The sequence below is a fragment of the Coregonus lavaretus genome (genome assembly GCF_964263955.1).
Source record: "Coregonus lavaretus genome assembly, chromosome: 18".
NCBI classification, from domain to species: domain Eukaryota; kingdom Metazoa; phylum Chordata; class Actinopteri; order Salmoniformes; family Salmonidae; genus Coregonus; species Coregonus lavaretus.
This window is the reverse complement of record NC_140005.1, coordinates 1,048,395-1,069,669: the sequence shown is the minus strand read 5'-3', so window position 1 is coordinate 1,069,669 and position 21,275 is coordinate 1,048,395.

The window sequence follows — 21,275 nt, the reverse complement described above, 5'->3', positions numbered from 1 at the left end:
GAGACACACCTGAAACACACCTGAGACATACCTGAGACACACCTGAAACACACCTGAGACACACCTGAGACACACCTGAGACACACCTGAGACACACCTGAGACACACCTGAGACACACCTGAAACACAGCTGAGACACACCTTAGACACACCTGAGACACCTAGACCAATGGCCTGCCTTTGATCCTGACTAAAATACACATGTTCACACACACCTATGCCACTTTGAATGTATGTCACAAACCTTGGGAATTCCCAGTGAGAAACAGTTCTATGATATGGACGTGGTGAAGAGGAAGGCAAAGTCTTCAGGGTTAAGCTGGCACCCTATTCCCTATGTAGTGCACTACTTTTGACCAGGACCTACTGGTAATAGGGTGCCATTTGGAACAGAGTTAAACTGGAATGAGAGCCGTACGTCACCCCACCCACAACCCCTTCACAAGCGCTTCAGAATCTCTGCTATCACAACAACTTGTTGAATAGGAAGGATTCAACCTGTCAATCAGACCAGAGTATATCTTTCATTTCAGCCAGTATAAACACCTGGAGCTCTCTCAGGCTAATTTGTTGAACATAGTAACTGTTGTCAGGGTGAAGCCGTCTAGTTTGATGCGTCTCCTCTGCCATGTTTATGTTGGAAGGGTCTGATGCCAGCGCCTGTGGCATTCTGGATGTTATTATGGCTAGACAGACAGACAGACAGACAGACAGACAGGATGGGCTTGTCAATAGCTGTCACTGTTAGGGGAGGAGGGAGAAACGGCAGCCATCTGGCCTTTACCTGCTTGGTAAACTAATACTATGGGTGAGTCCCAAATGGCAGTCAATTCCCGATAGTGCACTACTTTTGACCAGAGCCCTATGACACCCTATTCCCTATATAGTGCACTACTTTTGACCAGAGCCCTATGACACCCTATTCCCTATATAGTGCACTACTTTTGACCAGAGCCCTATGACACCCTATTCCCTATATAGTGCACTACTTTTGACCAGAGCCCTATGACACCCTATTCCCTATATAGTGCACTACTTTTGACCAGAGCCCTATGACACCCTATTCCCTATATAGTGCACTACTTTTGACCAGAGCCCTGTGGGAATAGGGTATCATTTGGGACTCGTACATAACAAACACTTTGTCTTGAAACACTCAGACTGCTCTCTGCCAGCCAAATAGATCCACGGCATCATCATCATCATCTTGTGACCGACGGAAACATCTCTGGGTGGTATGGAACTTGATCCCCCTGTTCTACAACACATTAAACTATGACTAATAGAATCATAGAAGAGAAAGAGACTAACTAATTAGAAACGTGTCTGTCCTGCCAGCCATCCTGGTGCGTCTGTCTATTGTTGTGTTGATGCAGGTAGTTAAAGAGTTAAAAGTGAAAGTCCCAAATGGCACCCTATTCCCTTTAAAGGGCACTACAGGGCCCAGAGGACTCTGGATAGAGCACGATGTAGGGTGCCATGTTGCAGAGGGAAACACCTGTTTCCCTCAGGCGGTGGAACAACACTAACCCTCGTAGACGGAGAAGATGCTTTAGACTGCTAACAGATATATGTGATAAATAAGGCACTTTAATAGGATCACCTCCCTCTAAGAAAACAACGGATCCATTGTGTTGCATTAAATACTAATATATTCTGTTTTCCTCTGTGGTTTCACTCCTACAGATTCAGGCAGTGACATACTTCTGTGTGTGTGTGTGTGTGTGTGTGTGTGTGTGCGTGTGTGTGTGCGTGTGTGCGTGTGTGTGTGTGTGCGTGTGTGCGTGTGTGCGTGTGTGTGTGCGTGTGTGCGTGTGTGTGTGCGTGTGTGTGTGTGTGTGCGTGTGTGTGCGTGTGTGTGTGTGTGTGTGCGTGTGTGCGTGTGTGTGTGCGTGTGTGTGTGTGTGCGTGTGTGTGCGTGTGTGTGTGTGTGTGCCATGAAGCACCTAAATGTTACATTACAGCCTTATTCTAGAACGTGTTAAGTAGGTCAATACTAATATACCACATTAACTAAACAACACAAACAAATAATTCACCACCAAATCTCAACTAAAACACTCGGAGGATGTCGTCTTGTGATTAGCTGAATCCCGCAGCCTCATACAACTAATTGCATCAAAGGAAACCTCTGAGAGGTGTATGTGTACTGGAAATGCTAATAGAAAACAATCATTTACTGGTGTAAAGTAATACACAGAGAGAGCTACATACTGCTCAGCAAATTAATTATGCAAGCACAGAAAATGTATAATGACATTTACACAGTGTTACTGTAATTCATGTTTGTCTGTTTACCTCTCTGTTTACCTGTCTGTTTACCTCTCTGTTTACCTCTCTGTTTACCTCTCTGTTTACCTCTCTGTCTACCTCTCTGTTTACCTCTCTGTCTACCTCTCTGTCTACCTCTCTGTTTACCTCTCTGTCTACCTCTCTGTTTACCTCTCTGTTTACCTCTCTGTTTACCTCTCTGTCTACCTCTCTGTTTACCTCTCTGTCTACCTCTCTGTCTACCTCTCTGTCTACCTCTCTGTCTACCTCTCTGTTTACCCCTCTGTTTACCTCTCTGTTTACCTCTGTTTACCTCTCTGTCTACCTCTCTGTCTACCTCTCTGTTTACCTCTCTGTTTACCTCTCTGTTTACCTCTCTGTTTACCTCTCTGTCTACCTCTCTGTTTACCTCTCTGTTTACCTCTCTGTTTACCTCTCTGTTTACCTCTCTGTCTACCTCTCTGTTTACCTCTCTGTTTACCTCTCTGTTTACCTCTCTGTTTACCTCTCTGTCTACCTCTCTGTTTACCTCTCTGTTTACCTCTCTGTTTACCTCTCTGTCTACCTCTCTGTCTACCTCTCTGTCCACCTCTCTGTTTACCTCTCTGTCTACCTCTCTGTCTACCTCTCTGTTTACCTCTCTGTTTACCTCTCTGTCTACCTCTCTGTCTACCTCTCTGTCTACCTCTCTGTTTACCCCTCTGTTTACCTCTCTGTTTACCTCTCTGTCTACCTCTCTGTCTACCTCTCTGTTTACCCCTCTGTTTACCTCTCTGTTTACCTCTCTGTTTACCTCTCTGTCTACCTCTCTGTCTACCTCTCTGTCTACCTCTCTGTTTACCTCTCTGTTTACCCCTCTGTTTACCTCTCTGTCTACCTCTCTGTCTACCTCTCTGTCTACCTCTCTGTCTACCTCTCTGTTTACCTCTCTGTCTGTAACTTACTCTATCGTGTATGACTGTTGGTTTTACACCTGAAGAGTCTGCCTCACCTGAAGTACCTGTTTGCTCAAGCCTCATTTGAGCCTGTCAACAGTCACAGGAAGCCAATTACCCCCCCCTTTCCCCTCCGCTGCCCCCCACCCCCTCCACCTCCCAAACACACGTCTGATTGATGTAGCCGTCTAGCTGCCTCTGCCTGGCCCGGCTGCACAGTGGTTTCCACTAGCAGGGATTCTGATTTGATGGCAGGAGACTCTGAAGGGGTCTGATTGGTTGATCCGATTGAAAGAGGAAACGACATACACAGCTGTCTGATCCCGTTTTGGAATGGCAGAACACTGGAGAAACATGGGGAAACATGAAAAAAGCAAATATAACTGGAAAAGTACATTTCTTGAAGAACATGTGGTGTTATTGTTAGCTTGTTTTAAAGTATTTATGGTTGTGAAATACATTTCAGTTGTAGTAGTGGTAGTGACTGGTTATAGTTATAGTAATGGTAGTGACTGGTTATAGTTATAGTAGTGGTAGTGACTGGTTATAGTTATAGTAGTGGTAGTGACTGGTTATAGTTATAGTAATGGTAGTGACTGGTTATAGTTATAGTAGTGGTAGTGACTGGTTATAGTTATAGTAGTGGTAGTGACTGGTTATAGTTATAGTAGTGGTAGTGACTGGTTATAGTTATAGTAATGGTAGTGACTGGTTATAGTTATAGTAATGGTAGTGACTGGTTATAGTTATAGTAGTGGTAGTGACTGGTTATAGTTATAGTAGTGGTAGTGACTGGTTATAGTTATAGTAATGGTAGTGACTGGTTATAGTAGTGGTAGTGGTAGTGACTGGTTATAGTTATAGTAGTGGTAGTGACTGGTTATAGTTATAGTAGTGGTAGTGACTGGTTATAGTTATAGTAGTGGTAGTGACTGGTTATAGTTATAGTAGTGGTAGTGACTGGTTATAGTTATAGTAGTGGTAGTGACTGGTTATAGTTATAGTAGTGGTAGTGACTGGTTATAGTTATAGTAGTGGTAGTGACTGGTTATAGTTATAGTAATGGTAGTGTCTGGTTATAGTTATAGTAGTGGTAGTGACTGGTTATAGTTATAGTAGTGGTAGTGACTGGTTATAGTTATAGTAGTGGTAGTGTCTGGTTATAGTAATGGTAGTGACTGGTTATAGTTATAGTAGTGGTAGTGACTGGTTATAGTTATAGTAATGGTAGTGACTGGTTATAGTTATAGTAGTGGTAGTGACTGGTTATAGTTATAGTAGTGGTAGTGACTGGTTATAGTTATAGTAGTGGTAGTGACTGGTTATAGTTATAGTAGTGGTAGTGACTGGTTATAGTTATAGTAGTGGTAGTGTCTGGTTATAGTTATAGTAATGGTAGTGACTGGTTATAGTTATAGTAGTGGTAGTGACTGGTTATAGTTATATTAGTGGTAGTGACTGGTTATAGTTATAGTAGTGGTAGTGACTGGTTATAGTTATAGTAGTGGTAGTGACTGGTTATAGTTATAGTAGTGGTAGTGTCTGGTTATAGTTATAGTAATGGTAGTGACTGGTTATAGTTATAGTAGTGGTAGTGACTGGTTATAGTTATAGTAGTGGTAGTGACTGGTTATAGTTATAGTAGTGGTAGTGACTGGTTATAGTTATAGTAATGGTAGTGACTGGTTATAGTTATAGTAGTGGTAGTGACTGGTTATAGTTATAGTAGTGGTAGTGACTGGTTATAGTTATAGTATTGGTAGTGACTGGTTATAGTTATAGTAGTGGTAGTGACTGGTTATAGTTATAGTAGTGGTAGTGACTGGTTATAGTTATAGTAGTGGTAGTGACTGGTTATAGTTATAGTAATGGTAGTGACTGGTTATAGTTATAGTAATGGTAGTGACTGGTTATAGTTATAGTAGTGGTAGTGACTGGTTATAGTTATAGTAGTGGTAGTGACTGGTTATAGTTATAGTAATGGTAGTGACTGGTTATAGTTATAGTAGTGGTAGTGACTGGTTATAGTTATAGTAGTGGTAGTGACTGGTTATAGTTATAGTAATGGTAGTGACTGGTTATAGTTATAGTAGTGGTAGTGACTGGTTATAGTTATAGTAGTGGTAGTGACTGGTTATAGATATAGTAGTGGTAGTGTCTACAGTAGTAATGGTAGTGACTAGTTATAGTAATAGTAGTGGTAGTGACTGGTTATAGTTATAGTAATGGTAGTGACTGGTTATAGTTATAGTAGTGGTAGTGTCTGCAGTAGTAATGGTAGTGACTGGTTATAGTTATAGTAGTGGTAGTGACTGGTTAGAGTTATTCTTTCTTAAAACTGCATTGTGGGCTTGTAGTTGAGTAAGCTGTAGGGTCTACACCTGTTGTATTCGGCGCAAGTGACAAACAAGATATGATTTGATTTGACCAGAGATAGTGCAGACCAGAGCAGTAGTTGTGTTCAGTAGTTGTGGTCAGTAGTGTTGTGGTTGTGGTCAGTAGTTGTGGTCAGTAGTTGTGGTCAGTAGTTGTGGTCAGTAGTGTTGTGGTTGTGGTCAGTAGTTGTGGTCAGTAGTTGTGGTCAGTAGTTGTGGTCAGTAGTGTTGTGGTTGTGGTCAGTAGTTGTGGTCAGTAGTTGTGGTCAGTAGTTGTGGTCAGTAGTTGTGGTCAGTAGTGTTGTGGTTGTGGTCAGTAGTTGTGGTCAGTAGTTGTGGTCAGTAGTTGTGGTCAGTATATGTGGTCAGTAGTTGTGGTCAGTAGTTGTGGTCAGTAGTTGTGGTCAGTATATGTGGTCAGAAGTTGTGTAGTTGTGGTCAGTAGTTGTGGGCAGTAGTTGTGGGCAGTAGTTGTCGTCAGTAGTTGTGGTCAGTAGTTGTGGTCAGTAGTTTTGTGTTTGTGGTCAGTAGTTGTGGTCAGTAGTTGTGGGCAGTAGTTGTGGTCAGTATATGTGGTCAGAAGTTGTGTAGTTGTGGTCAGTAGTTGTGGTCAGTATTTGTGGGCAGTAATTGTGGTCAGTATATGTGGTCAGAAGTTGTGTAGTTGTGGTCAGTAGTTGTGGTCAGTAGTTGTGGTCAGTAGTTGTGGTCAGTATATGTGGTCAGTAGTTGTGGTCAGTAGTTGTGGGCAGTAGTTGTGGTCAGTATATGTGGTCAGAAGTTGTGTAGTTGTGGTCAGTAGTTGTGGTCAGTAGTTGTGGTCAGTAGTTGTGGTCAGTGGTTGTGGTCAGTAGTTTTGTGGTTGGTAGTTGTGGTCAGAAGTTGTGTAGTTGTGGTCAGTCGTTTTGTGGTTGTGGTCAGTAGTTGTGGTTAGTAGTTGTGGTCAGTAGTTTTGTGGTTGTGGTCAGTAGTTGTGGTCAGTAGTTGTGGTCAGTAGTTTTGTGGTTGTTTTCAGTAGTTGTGTTCAGTGCTTGTGGTCAGTAGTTGTGGTCAGTAGTTGTGATCAGTAGTTTTGGTCAGTATATGTGGTCAGTAGTTGTGGGCAATAGTTGTGGTCATTAGTTGTGGTCAGTAGTTGTGGTCTGTAGTTTTGTGGTTGTGGTCAGTAGTTGTGGTCAATAGTTGTGGTCAGAAGTTGTGTAGTTGTGGTCAGTAGTTGTGTAGTTGTGGTCAGTAGTTGTGGTCAGTAGTTGTGGTCAGTAGTTGTGGTCAGTAGTTGTGGTCAGTAGTTGTGGTCAGTAGTTGTCGTCAGTGGTTGTGGTCAGTAGTTGTGTAGTTGTGATCAGTAGTAGTGGTCAGTAGTTTTGTTCAAAAGTTTTGGTAAGCTAAATAAAATAAAAATTGTCAAATGCGCCGAATACAACAGGAATATACTTTACCGTGAAATGCTTACTTACTTGCCCTTTCCCAACGATGCAGAGTTAAAAAGTAAGAAAACTTTGCAATAATGAGCCAATATACAATGTCAATGTGCAGGGGTACGAGGTAGTTGAGGTAGTTGAGGTACAATTGGGGGCGGCGCACAATTGGCCCAGCATCGTCCAGGGTAGGGGAGGGAATGGCCGGCAGGGATGTAGAGCATGGCGTTTGCAACACCAGGGTTGTGGGTTCGATTCCCACGGGGGGCCAGTATGAAAAATAAAAAGATAATGTAAGTCGCTCTGGATAAGAGCGTCTGCTAAATGACTAAAATGTAAATGTAAATTTACATGTAGGTAGGGTAAAAGTGATAAATAATACACAGAGTCGCAGCAGCGTACAGTGCCTTGCAAAAGTATTCATCCCTGTTTGCGTTTTTCCTATTTTGTTGCATTACAACCTGTAATTTAAATGGATTTTTATTTGGATTGTATGTAATGGACATACACAAAATAGTCCAAATTTGTGAAGTGAAATGAAAAAAATAACTTCTTTCAAAAAATTCTAAAAAATTAATAACGGAAAAGTGGTGCGTGCATATGTATTCACCACCTTTGCTATGAAGCACCTAAATAAGATCTGGTGAAACCAATTACCTTCAGAAGTCACAAAATGTGTTAAATAAAGTCCACCTGTGTGCAATCTAAGTGTCACATGATCTGTCCCATGATCTCAGTATATCTAAACCTGTTCTGAAAGGACCCAGAATCTGCAACACCACTAAGCAAGGGGCACCACCAAGCAAGTGGCACCATGAAGACCAAAGAGCTCTCCAAACAGGTCAGGGTCAAAGCTGTGGAGAAGTACAGATCAGGGTTGGGTTATAAAAAAATATCTGAAACTTTGAACATCCCACAGAGCACCATTAAATCCATTATAAAAAAATGGAAAGAATATGGCATCACAACAAACCTGCCAAGAGAGGGCCGCCCACCAAAACTCACGGACCAGGCAAGGAGACCATTAATCAAAGAGGCAACAAAGAGACCACAGATAACCCTGAAGGAGCTGCAAAGCTCCACAGCGGAGATTGGAGTATCTGTCCATAGGACCACTTTAAGCCATACACTCCACAGAGCTGGGCTTTATGGAAGAGTGGCCAGAAAAAAGCCATTGCTTAAAGACAAAAATAAGCAAACACGTTTGGTATTCGCCAAAAGGCATGTGGGAGACTCCCCAAACATATAGAAGAAGTCAGATGAGACTAAAATTGAGCTTTTTGGCCATCAAGGAAAACGCTACGTCTGGCGCAAACCCAACACCTCTCATCACCCCAAGAACAACATCCCCACAGTGAAGCATGGTGGTGGCAGCATCATGCTGTGGGGATGTTTTTCATCGGCAGGGACTGGGAAACTGGTCAGAATTGAAGGAATGATGGATGGCGCTAAATACAGAGAAATTCTTGAGGGAAACCTGTTTCAGTCTTCCAGAGATTTGAGACTGGAACGAAGGTTCACCTTCCAGCAGGACAATGACCCTAAGCATACTGTTAAAGCAACACTCGAGTGGTTAAAGGGAAAACATTTAAATGTCTTGGAATGGCCTAGTCAAAACCCAGACCACAATCCAATTGAGAATCTGTGGTATGACTTAAAGATTGCTGTACACCAGCGGAAACACTCCAACTTGAAGGAGCTGGAGCAGTTTTGCCTTGAAGAATGGACATAAATCCCAGTGGCTAGATGTGCCAAGCTTATAGAGACATACCCCAAGAGACTTGCAGCTGTAATTGCTGCAAAAGGTGGCTCTACAAAGTATTGACTTTGGGGGGGTGAATAGTTATGCATGCTCTAGTTTTCAGTTTTTTTGTCTTATTTCTTGTTTATTTCACAATAAAAAAATATATCTTCAAAGTGGTAGCCATGTTGTTTAAATCAAACGATACAAACCCCCAAAAAATCCATTTTAATTCCAGGTTTTAAGGCAACAAAATAGGAAAAATGCCAATGGGGATGAATACTTTCTCAAGCCACTGTATGTGGAGTGTGAAAGTGTGTGAAACTGTGTCTGTGTGTGTGTGTGTGTGTGTGGTGTCAATATTAATGTGTGTTTCATGTGTGTGTGAGCATATGTAGTGTGTGTGTGTGTGTGTGTTGGAGTGTCAGTGTAAAACATATGTGAGTGTGTGGGTAGAGTCCATTGAGTGTGCATAGAGCCAGTGCAAGAGAGTGAGTGCAAAAATGTAAAATAAAGAAGGGGGTCATTGCAAAAATATGTTCCAGGTAGCCATTTGATTAACTATTCAGAAGTCTTATGGCTTCTCATTGATGGTGCTGTAGTGGAAAAGGTTGAGAGCTTCAAGTTCCTTGGTATCCACATCACCAACAAACTATCATGGTCCAAACACACCAAGACAGTCGTGAAGAGGGCACGACAAAGCCTATTCCCCCTCAGGAGACTGAAAAGATTTGGCATGGGTGCTCAGATCCTCAAAAAGTTATACAGCTGCACCATCGAGAGCATCCTGACTGGTTGCATCACTGCCTGGTATGGCAACTGCTCAGCTTATGACCGCAAGGCACTAAAGAGGGTAGTGCGTACGGCCCAGTACATCACTGGGGCCAAGCTTCCTGCCATCCAGGACCTCTATACAAGGCGGTCAGAGGAAGGCCCTAAAAATTGTCAAAGACTACAGCCACCCTAGTCATAGACTGTTCTCTCTGCTACCGCACGGCAATCGGTACCGGAGCACCAAGTCTAGGTCCAAAAGGCTTCTTAACAGCTCCTTCATCCAATGACTGTCAGAGCCGGTGTAGTATGATTCGATTTTAGTCCAGTATTGAAGATTTGCCTGTTTGATTGTTCGTCGGAGGGCTTAGCGGGATTTCTTACAGTATAAGCGTCCGGATTAGTGTCCAGCTCCTTGAAAGCGGCAGCTCTGGCCTTTAGCTCAGTGCAGATGTTGCCTGTAATCCTGTAATCCTGTAATCCATGGCTTCTGGTTGGGATATGTACGTACGGTCACTGTGGGGGGGACGTCATCATGCACTAATCAATGAAGCCGGTGACTGATGTGTTAAACTCCTCAATGCGATCGGATGAATCCAATGGCATTGAGGAATCAAATTAAGTTGATGTGTGGTTCAGTAGTTGTGTTCAGTAGTTGTGGTCAGTAGTTGTGGTCAGAAGTTATGGTCAGTAGTTGTGGTCAGTATTTGTGGTCAGTAGTTGTGGTCAGTAGTTGTGGTCAGTAGTTGTGTAGTTGTGGTCAGTAGTTGTGGTCAGTAGTTGTGGTCGGTAGTTGTGGTTCAGTAGTTGTGGTCAGTAGTTGTGGTCAGTAGTTGTGGTCAGTAGTTGTGGTCAGTAGCTGTGGTCAGTAGCTTTGGTTAATAGTTGTGTGGTCAGTAGTTGTGTGGTTGTGGTCAGTAGCTGTGGTCAGTAGTTGTGGTCAGTAGTTGTGTGGTTGTGGTCAGTAGTTGTGTGGTTGTGGTCAATAGCTGTGGTCAGTAGTTCTGGTCAGTAGTTGTGTGGTTGTGGTCAGTAGTTGTGGTGAGATTAATTGATTGATTGTTAGATAGGATAGGATAGCTTTAACATATAAAAGTTGGTTTGGGGTGTTTAGCTTGAATGGTTCAAGAGTTACTGTTGAATAGTACATTTATGCTAATGTATGCTAATTTATATAGTTATAGTTTATAAAGGTTTTAGAAAATTTGACGTTAGGATAGCCTGAATGTTTTAAAGTTGGTCTTGTAGCTTAATTGGCCAAGCAGCAGGACCATTTAGAATAGCTACCTCTGTATTCCTATGGTTCACATTCAAACCCATGTTAATTTATGCACATTTTAAATGGTTATAGTTCAAAAAGCATACACAGCATCAAAAAGTCCTTTGACAAGCTATGATGAAGTTGACTCCATAGCTCTCGTCACCAACATGCATTATTTAATTCCCCTTATAAATTGTTTAGCACATTCCTTTTTCCCCATATATCTAGTAATTCATTTCTCCTAAATGCTGCTGTTCTTCTCCTCTTTTGCCAGTATCTATTTGCTGTGCTCAAGGCTAATTATGTGTTGAGGAAATGTTTGGTCAAGTTGCATTGTGACGCATTTCAGTTTCATATTTAAATGCAGTAATTTAACATTTTGCAATCCTCCCAGTGGATGCAATGTTCAGGTGCAAAATACCTAGGTGTCTGGTTAGACCGTAAACTCTCCTTCCAGACTCACATTAAGAATCTCCAATCCAAAGTTAAATCTAGAATCGGCTTCCTATTTCACAACAAAGCCTCCTTCACTCATGCTGCCAAACATGCCCTCGTAAAACGGACTATCCTACCGATCCTTGACTTCGGCGATGTCATTTACAAAATAGCCTCCAACACTCTACTCAGCAAATTGGATGTAGTCTATCACAGTGCCATCCAATTTGTCACCAAAGCCCCATACACTACCCACCATTGTGACCTGTATGCTCTTGTTGGCTGGTCCTCACTACATATTCGTCGCCAAACCCACTGGCTCCAGGTCATCTATAAATCACTGCTAGGCAAATCCCCACCTTATCTTAGCTCATTGGTCACCATAGCAACACCCACCAGTAGGATGCGCTCCAGCAGGTATATCTCACTGGTCATCCCCAAAGCCAACACCTCCTTTGGACGCCATTCCTTCCAGTTCTCTGCTGCCAATGAATTGAACGAACAGCAAAAATCTCTGAAGCTGGAGACTCTTATCTCCCTCACTAACTTTAAGCATCAGTTGTCAGAGCAGCTTACCGATCACTGCACCTGTACACAGCCCATCTGTAATTAGCCCACCCAACTACCTCATCCCCATATTGTTATTTATTTTGCTCATTTGCACCCCAGTATCTCTATTTGCACATCATCTTCTGCACATCTATCATTCCAGTGTTAATACTAAATTGTAATTATTTTGCACTATGGCCAATTTTTAACCTTACCTCCATAATTTACTACATTTGCACACACTGTATATATATTTTCTGTTGTATTTTTGACTGTATGTTTTGTTTTATCCCATATGTAACTCTGTGTTGTTGTTTTTATCGCACTGTTTTGCTTTATCTTGGCCGGGTCGCAGTTGTAAATGAGAACTTGTTCTCAACTGGTTTACCTGGTTAAATAAAGGGGAAATAAAATAAAAAATAAAAACACTTGCTAATGACGAGAAAAAAGTTTGTTTATTTCCGTGTGTCCTGTGTTTTGAAGTTCGTCTTGTCTTGTCTGTCCGTGCGTAATGGGAGCGGCTCCGTAAGTATTATGTCTGCAGAACTATTGTTATGAAATGGGAATTAATTAATGGAAACTCTTCCGGCTTTGAAGATAAACCAGGAATGTTTAAGATGTTTATTTGGATGGAATATATAAATGTGGGTATAATGAAGATGTATTTTACATGATTTAATGTGCCATATTTGGGTAAAGAGCTCCATTGTTAATGGTATGGTCCATAGATGGTTAATGATATGGTCCATAGATGGTTAATGGTATGGTCCATAGATGGTTAATGGTATGGTCCATAGATGGTTAATGGTATGGTCCATAGATGGTTAATGGTATGGTCCATAGATGGTTAATGGTATGGTCCATAGGGAGGGGCCATAGGTATAAAGGTACCTGTTTCACCTGTGAGCTGGAGGGATGTTCTAGCCTGGTATACCCCAACCTGATAGAGTTGGTTTGGTAGGGTAGGCCTGATTGGGTCTTAGGTTTAGATTTACACTACCAGTATATATATATATACAGTACCATTCAAAAGTTTGGACATACCTACTCATTCCAGGATTTTTCTTTATTTTTACTATTTTCTACATTGTAGAATAATAGTGAAGACATCAAAACTATCAAATAACACATATGGAATCATGTAGTAACCAAAAAAGTGTTAAACAAATCAAAATATATTTTATATTTCAGATTCTTCAAAGTAGTCACGCTTTTCCTTGATCACAGCTTTGCACACTCTTGGCATTCTCTCAACCAGCTTCATGAGGTAGTCACCTGGAATGCATTTCAATTAACAGGTGTGCCTTGTTAAAAGTTAATTTGTGTAATTTATTTCCTTCTTCATGCGTTTGAGACAATCTGTTGTGTTGTGACAAGGTAGCGGGGGATATACAGATGATAGCCCTATTTGGTAAAAGACCAAGTCCATATTATGGCAAAAACAGCTGAAATATGCGAAGAGAAACGACAGTCCATCATTAATTTAAGACATGAAGGTCAGTCAATACGGAACATTTAAAGAACTTTGAAAGTTTCTTCAAGTGCAGTCGCAAAAACCAACAACCGCTATGATGAAACTGGCTCTAATGAGGACCACCACAGGAAAGGAAGACCCAGAGTTACCTCTGCTGCAGAGGATAAGTTCATTAGAGTTAACTGCACCTCAGATTGCAACCCAAATAAATGCTTCACAGAGTTCAAGTAACAGACACATCTCAATATCAACTATTCAGAGGAGACTGCGTGAATCAGGCCTTCATGGTCGAATTGCTTCAATGAAACCACTACTAAAGGACACCAATAAGAAGAAGAGACCTGATTGGGCCAAGAAACACGAGCAATGGACATTAGACCGGTGGAAATCTGTGCTTTGGTCTGATGAGTCCAAATTTGAGATTTTTGGTTCCAACTGCCGTGTCTTTGTGAGACGCAGATTAGGTGAACGGATGATCTCTGCATGTATTGTTCCCACCGTGAATCATGGAGGAGGAGGTGTGATGGTGTGGGGGTGCTTTGCTGATGACACTGTCTGTGATTTATTCAGAATTCAAGGCACACGTAACCATCATGGCTACCACAACATTTTTCAGTGATACGCCATCCCATCTGGTTTGGGCTTAGTGGGACTATCATTTGTTTTTCAACAGGACAATGACCCAACACACCTCCAGGCTGTGTAAGGGCTATTTTACCAAGAAGGCGAGTGATAGAGTGCTGCATCAGATGACCTGGCCTCCACAGTCCTCCGACCTCAACCAAATTGAGATGGTTTGGGAAGAGTTGGACCGCAGAGTGATAGAAAAGCAGCCAACAAGTGCTCAGCATATGTGGGAACTCCTTTAAGACTGTTGGAAAAGCATTCCCGGTGAAGCTGGTTGAGAGAATGCCAAGAGTGTGCAAAGCTGTCATCAAGGCAAACGGTGGCTATTTGAAGAATCTCAAATAAAAAATACATTTTGATTTGTTTAACACTTTTTGGTTATTACATGATTCCATATGTGTTATTTCATTGTTTTGATGTCTTCACTATTATTCTACAATGTAGAAAATTATACAACTAAAGATAAACCCTTGAATGAGTAGTGTATATCTTTTTTAAATCAAATCATACAAATTTGGGGATACTTCAAGGGGTCTTAAAATGGTTTTTAATAGCTTAAACCATTTAAGCTCTAGAGCGGGCTAAATACATCACATAATAACTAGAAAAGTACATTTCCTGAAGAAAGTTATTTAAGACATCTAGAGTTGTGCTTTTCTTTCAGCAAGCAAACCTCATAATAATAATAATAGTAAGACTATGAAAAAAAAATCTACATTTGTGTTTTGCCTTCAGCAAGAACACCAAAATATGACAAAAACAGAACCCAAGTGAAATCTACAATTGAATCACCTGTTGCAAAATTGGTAAATGCTTTATTTTATCTAAAGTGACGTTGAAGTACTTTTTCTATTGTTTTGCTGTCATTTTCATTAATCTGTGAGTGCTGCTGTGAGTGCCGCTGTGAGTGCCACTGTGAGTGCCGCTGTGAGTGCCGCACCACACCAGAATGCAGTGAGGACCTGATTGAAGTGTCTCGTCTGTCAGTGCGGTTGAGCGGCTTTGTTTGAGCTCCTCTCTGGCCTCTTTGATTTCAGCCTCATGTTGTTTTTTAACCACTGGGTTCCACATTGCATCACTTCCCCTCCCAGAAAGACAGACATATACATGTCACTCAGGTGTCATTACTCCTGCAGCTTGGACTGGAAACTCTCACAATACTGGGAAGGAATAAGCGCAACTCTCGCTCACAATTAATAACTTGATACTTTATTTAACTATGTTTTAAAACCATGATTTGTGCAATTTTTCTTTCCTAATGCACATAATGGTTTTTTTTTCACCTCATTTCATGTTGGTTGAGCACCTACTCCTCTTGGGAACTCTCACACCTTAAGCACAGGAAATTAACTTTTCAGAATCTTGCTAATATACTAAACACAAATATAAACGCAACATCCAGCAATTTCAAAGAATTTACTGAGTTACAGGACATATAAGGAAATCAGTCAATTGAAATAAATGAATTAGGCCCAAATCTATGGATTTCACATGACTGGGAATACAGATATGTGTAATGAATACTCGGACAGAGTGGTAAGATCCAATCGCAGAATAGCGATGCTTTATTAGAGTACAGACAAGGGAATAGCTTAATCGTGGTCAGGCGGGCTGTGGTCAAAACCGGGCCAGGCAGAGACAGGCAGAGGTACCAAGGGAGCGGGCTTAGTCGTAGTCGAGGTCACAGGCACAGGATCAGAGAACGGTAATCACTGGGGTAGACAAGTAGAGGATTAAGCAATTCGGGGAGTCAAACAACAAGGCACAGGTCGGATACACGGGTAATCAAAAAACAACAAACTCTCTCTCTCTCTCTCGGAACAAAATGCTTAGCAAGTCACAATGGAACAATACCTCGCACCGACTGAACTTCTGAGCACACCTTATATCCTACCCTAATTACGGACAGGTGTGCTCAGAACTCAGGTGAACCAGATCGAGTCTGATGACTCCCCCTCTCTGTAGATCGGGGAAGTGTCAGACTCTGTCTAGACCCAGCCAACCCCCGATCCCTTACAGTATCCCCCTCCCCAGGGCCGGCTCCTGACGGCCTTCTACCTCTACCGGGTGGTCTTCCTCTGGGTCGGGGTCCGGGATGATCTGGGTGTTCAGCGTGGAAAGTGGCCTTGAGAGCGGGGTCTAGTATGTCCTTAGCAGGGACCCAGGACCGTTCCTCCGGTCCATATCCCTCCCAGTCCACGAGATATTCGATGCCCCCTCGTCTCCGTCTTGACTCCAGTATCTCGTGGACTGTATAGGTGGTGTCCTGTTCATCCTCCAAAGGTGGTGTAGTAGGTTGTTGAGCGATTGGTGGGTACATCGGGCTATAATGGACAGGTTTCAACAGGGAGACGTGGAACGTAGGGTTTATCCTGTAGTGTCGAGGGAGTAACAGACGGTAGGTGACAGGGTTAATACGTCTCTGTACCTTGAAGGGACCAATGTACCTGGGTTGGAGCTTCTTGCAGCTCCGTCGGAACCGCAGGTCTCGGGTAGACAGCCACACTCGCTGCCCGGGTTGATAAGTGGGAGTAGGTCTCCGGCGTCGGTCGGCGTAGGTCTTTTGCTGTTGTGAGGCTTGGCTGAGATGTTGATGGGCCGTCTCCCAGACCTGCGCACTCCGACGGAACCACTCGTCCACCGCCGGTACCATCCCGGGTGCGGTATCCCACGGGAACAGGGGTGGTTGATACCCTAGAACACACTGAAAGGGCGTTAGACGTAGGGAGGTGTGAATGAGTGAGTTCTGAGCATACTCTACCCAAGGAAGGAATCGGCTCCACTCTTGCGGCTGCCGCGAACATTGTTGCCGTAGATACTTCCCAATTTCCTGGTTGAGCCGTTCTGTCTGCCCATTGGCCTGAGGATGATATCCGGAGGTGAGGCTCACCGAGATGCCCAAGCTTTTGCAGAAGGCCTTCCAAACCCGGGATACGAACTGGGGTCCCCGGTCGGAAACAATATCCTCCGGAACACCAAACTGCCGGAACACCTGGTTAAACATAGTCTCAGCCATCTGAGTGGCATTAGGCAAACGGGTCATGGGTACTAACCGACACATCTTGGAGAATCGATCGATGACCACGAGAATTACAGTATGGCCCTCTGATTCTGGTAGGTCGGTAACAAAGTCCATAGCAAGGTGCGACCAGGGTCGTTGAGGAGTTGGCAATGGCATCAGCTTACCCTCTGGTAGTGCTCGAGGCGCCTTGGACTGAGCACATACTGGGCAGGATAATACGTAGTCTCTGACGTCATCTGTGAGGGAATCCCACCAGTATTTTCGACTGATGAGTCGTGTAGTTCGAGTGATTCCGGGATGACCAGATCCTAGCGACCTGTGGCACCATTCCATCAGTTGAGGTCGAAGCGGAGCTGGTACAAACACCTTCGACACCGGGGTTTCTGGAGGGGCTGGTTCCGCTTGTAGGCTCTCCTGAATCGTGTCATTGATAGCCCACCTCACAGGACCAGCACGGCAACTCATGGGGAGGATAGGTTCTGGTTCAACCGGTCTGTCAGCGCGCTCGAACCGTCGGGAAAGCGCGTCCGCCTTACAATTCTTGGACCCGGGAATATAAGAGACAGTGAATTGGAAACGGTTGAAGAATAAAGACCACCTTGCCTGTCGGGAGTTCAGTCGTTTAGCACTGTGAAGATACTCCAGATTGCGGTGGTCCGTGAGCACTTGGAACGGATGAGCTGCTCCCTCCAGCCAATGTCTCCACTCCTCCAGTGCTAACTTCACCGCCAGTAATTCACGATTTCCCACGTCGTAGTTCTGCTCGGCCGGATTCAGCTTCTTAGAAAAAAAAGCACAGGGTCGTGATTTGGGCGGCTCACCTTGGCGCTGGGATAGCACGGCTCCAACTCCAACCTCCGAGGCGTCCACCTCCACGATGAACGGCAAGGTAGGATCCGGCTGACATAAAATGGGAGCGGTGGTAAATCATTGTTTCAATGTCTCAAAAGCCTGCACTGCCCCCTCCGTCCATTTCAGACCACGACCCTTGTGGCTGGTCATCGCCGACAGGGGAGCTGCGGTTGTGCCGAAATTACGCACGAACCGTCTATAGTAATTGGCAAACCCTAAGAATCTCTGGAGCTCTTTCACCGTCTGGGGTTGAGGCCAGTCTCGTACAGCTTGCACCTTGGATTCATCCAGTTTTACCCCGTCGGGAGTGAGTATGGCCCCAAGGAAGGAAATCATCGTGACATGGAATTCACTCTTTTCGGCCTTCACGAACAGAGAGTGTTGTCGGAGTCGGTCCAGAACCTGGCGTACATGGGACACATGTTCACTCAGAGAGTTAGAGTAGATTAGGATGTCATCAATGTACACTATGACAAAGCGATCAATCAAGTCCCTGAAAATGTCATTCATGAACGCCTGGAACACAGAGGGTGCGTTAGTAAGTCCATAGGGCATGACACAATATTCATAATGTCCTCGATGGGTGATGAAGGCGGTCTTCCATTCATCCCCTTCTCTAATGCGCACCAGATTGTACGCACTCCTGAGGTCCAGTTTACTGTAGATGGAGGCCTGCCCCACCTGCTCAAGGGCTGCTGGAATCAAAGGAAGGGGGTAACGATTTTTAATGGTAATATCGTTCAAACCTCGATAGTCTATACAAGGACGCAGTCCGCCATCCTTTTTCTTAACAAAGAAAAAACTGGATGCGGCGGGAGACGTAGATGGGCGAATGGCCCCTTGCTGTGGTGCCTCATCAATATACTTGCTCATTGATTCTCGTTCCGGCTGTGACAAAGGGTAGATTCGTCCGCGAGGAGGTGTAGCCCCGGATAGCAGATCAATTGCACAATCCCAGGCCCGATGCGGTGGTAACACGGTAGCCCTCTCCTTGGAGAACACCTGCGCGTAATCCTGGTACTCTGTAGGAACAACAGTAGACACCGCACCCTTCGCATCCTCCACAGTAGACGTTTTGCAAGGTAAAATGAGGCACTCTGCCCTACATACCTCACTCCAAGCCGTGATCTCGACAGATTTCCAGGAGATGACCGGATCATGGGTAACGAGCCAGGGGTGGCCGAGGACTAGCGGCTCCCGTGGAGCGGAGATGACGAACAGAATGATGTTCTCATGGTGCAGGGAGCCCACTTGTAACTTGATTTCCTCGGTACGGTGCGTAATGAACCCAGTGCCCATGGGCTCACCGTCTAGCGCGTTGACTCGCAGGGGGGGTTGAATTGGGATAAGTTGAACTCCCAACTCCTCAGCAAGACCCATATCCAGAAAGCTGGCAGCCGCTCCGGAATCAATAAGTCCTTCCAACCTGCGCACTTTCTCTCCGACAGATAAGGTAACTGGCACATACATTTGTTTAGATGTAATGTTCAAAACTGGAGTCTCACTCACCGGTTTGGCAATTCCGAGGCGATATCCTGGGGTACGGTTTGGTCGTACCGGACATTGACGAACGAAATGACCCGACTGACCACAATACAGGCATAGTCCGTCTTGCCGACGTTGTTGTCTCACCGACCCTTGTAGAGGTGACCGTCCCAGTTGCATAGGTTCCTCCTCAGATTCTCTCCTCCGCTCTGTCGATTGCTTAGGACCAGTGATCGAGGGCTCCCGGACTGTGGATACCTTGTGTTGCACTATCAGATTATCAATAGAGATGGCTATTTTGATAAAGTCATGTAGCGCAGTGATATCTCCTCGACAAGCCAACTCAGTCTGTACGTCTTTGCGCAGCCCTCTTCGGAAAACGGTGAGCAAGGCCGTCTCGCTCCATCCGCTACCGGCTGCTATAGTACGTAACTCTAAAGCGTAGTCGGCTACGGTGCGACGGCCCTGCTGAAGTTCGCATAGTTGGTCTCCCACACTACGCCCAGATACTGGGTGGTCGAACACTTCCTGGAACAGTCTCTTGAACTGAACCTCCGCATTCAACTCGGGAACCTCAGCTGCCCAAAGCGCAGTAGCCCAATCCAGTGCTCTTCCCGTTAGTAGAGAAATCATGAAATCCACCCTGCTACGGTCATCGGAAAACATAGTACGATTATACGACATATACAGGGACGTCTGAAGTAGAAACCCCTGACATTTGCCAGGTTCCCCGTCGTACCTAGTCGGTAGAGAAATCGGAGGTGTAGGACGAGGACTGACCGTGCTCGGGGTGGTGCCTTCAGCCGCACCAGCGTTGAGTAGCTGCAGGAGTTCATCCATCCGTTTCTCCTGTATCTCCCATCGCCTCTGTAATTCCGCTGGATCCATGGTAAAGGCGAGGTATTCTGTAATGAATACTCGGACAGAGTGGTAAGATCCAATCGCAGAATAGCGATGCTTTATTAGAGTACAGACAAGGGAATAGCTTAATCGTGGTCAGGCGGGCTGTGGTCAAAACCGGGCCAGGCAGAGACAGGCAGAGGTACCAAGGGAGCGGGCTTAGTCGTAGTCGAGGTCACAGGCACAGGATCAGAGAACGGTAATAACTGGGGTAGACAAGTAGAGGATTAAGCAATTCGGGGAGTCAAACAACAAGGCACAGGTCAGATACACGGGTAATCAAAAAACAACAAACTCTCTCTCTCTCTCGGAACAAAACGCTTAGCAAGTCACAATGGAACAATACCTCGCACCGACTGAACTTCTGAGCACATCTTATATCCTACCCTAATTACGGACAGGTGTGCTCAGAACTCAGGTGAACCAGATCGAGTCTGATGACTCCCCCTCTCTGTAGATCGGGGAAGTGTCAGACTCTGTCTAGACCCAGCCAACCCCCGATCCCTTACAATATGCATATTTTGGTCACAGATACCTTTTAAAAAAGGTAGGTGCGTGGATCAGAAAACCAGCCAGTATCTGGTGTGACCACCAATTGCCTCATGTAGTGTGACACATCTCCTTTGCATAGAATTGATCAGGCTGTTGATTGTGGCCTGTGGAATGTTGTCTCCTCTTCAATGGCTGTGTGAAGTTGCTGGATATTGGCGGGAACTGGAACACGCTGTCATACATGTCAATCCAGAGCATCCCAAACATGCTCAATGGGTGACATGTCTCTTGAGTATGCAGGCCATGGATGAACTGGGACATTTTCAGCTTCCAGGAATTGTGTACAGATCCTTGCGACATGGGGCCATGCATTATAATGCAGAAACATGAGTTGATGGTGTCAGATGAATGGCATGACAATGGACATCAGTATCTCATCACAGTATCTCTGTGCCTTCAAATTGCCATCAATAAAATGCAATTCTGTTCATTCTACTGTGCAGCCGCCTTCATCGACCTGGCCAACGCTTTCGACTCTGTCAACCACCGCATTCTTATTGGCAGACTAAATAGCCTTGGTTTCTCAAATGACTGCCTCGCCTGGTTCACCAACTACTTCTCAGATAGAGTTCAATGTGTCAAATCGGAGGGCCTGTTGTCTGGACCT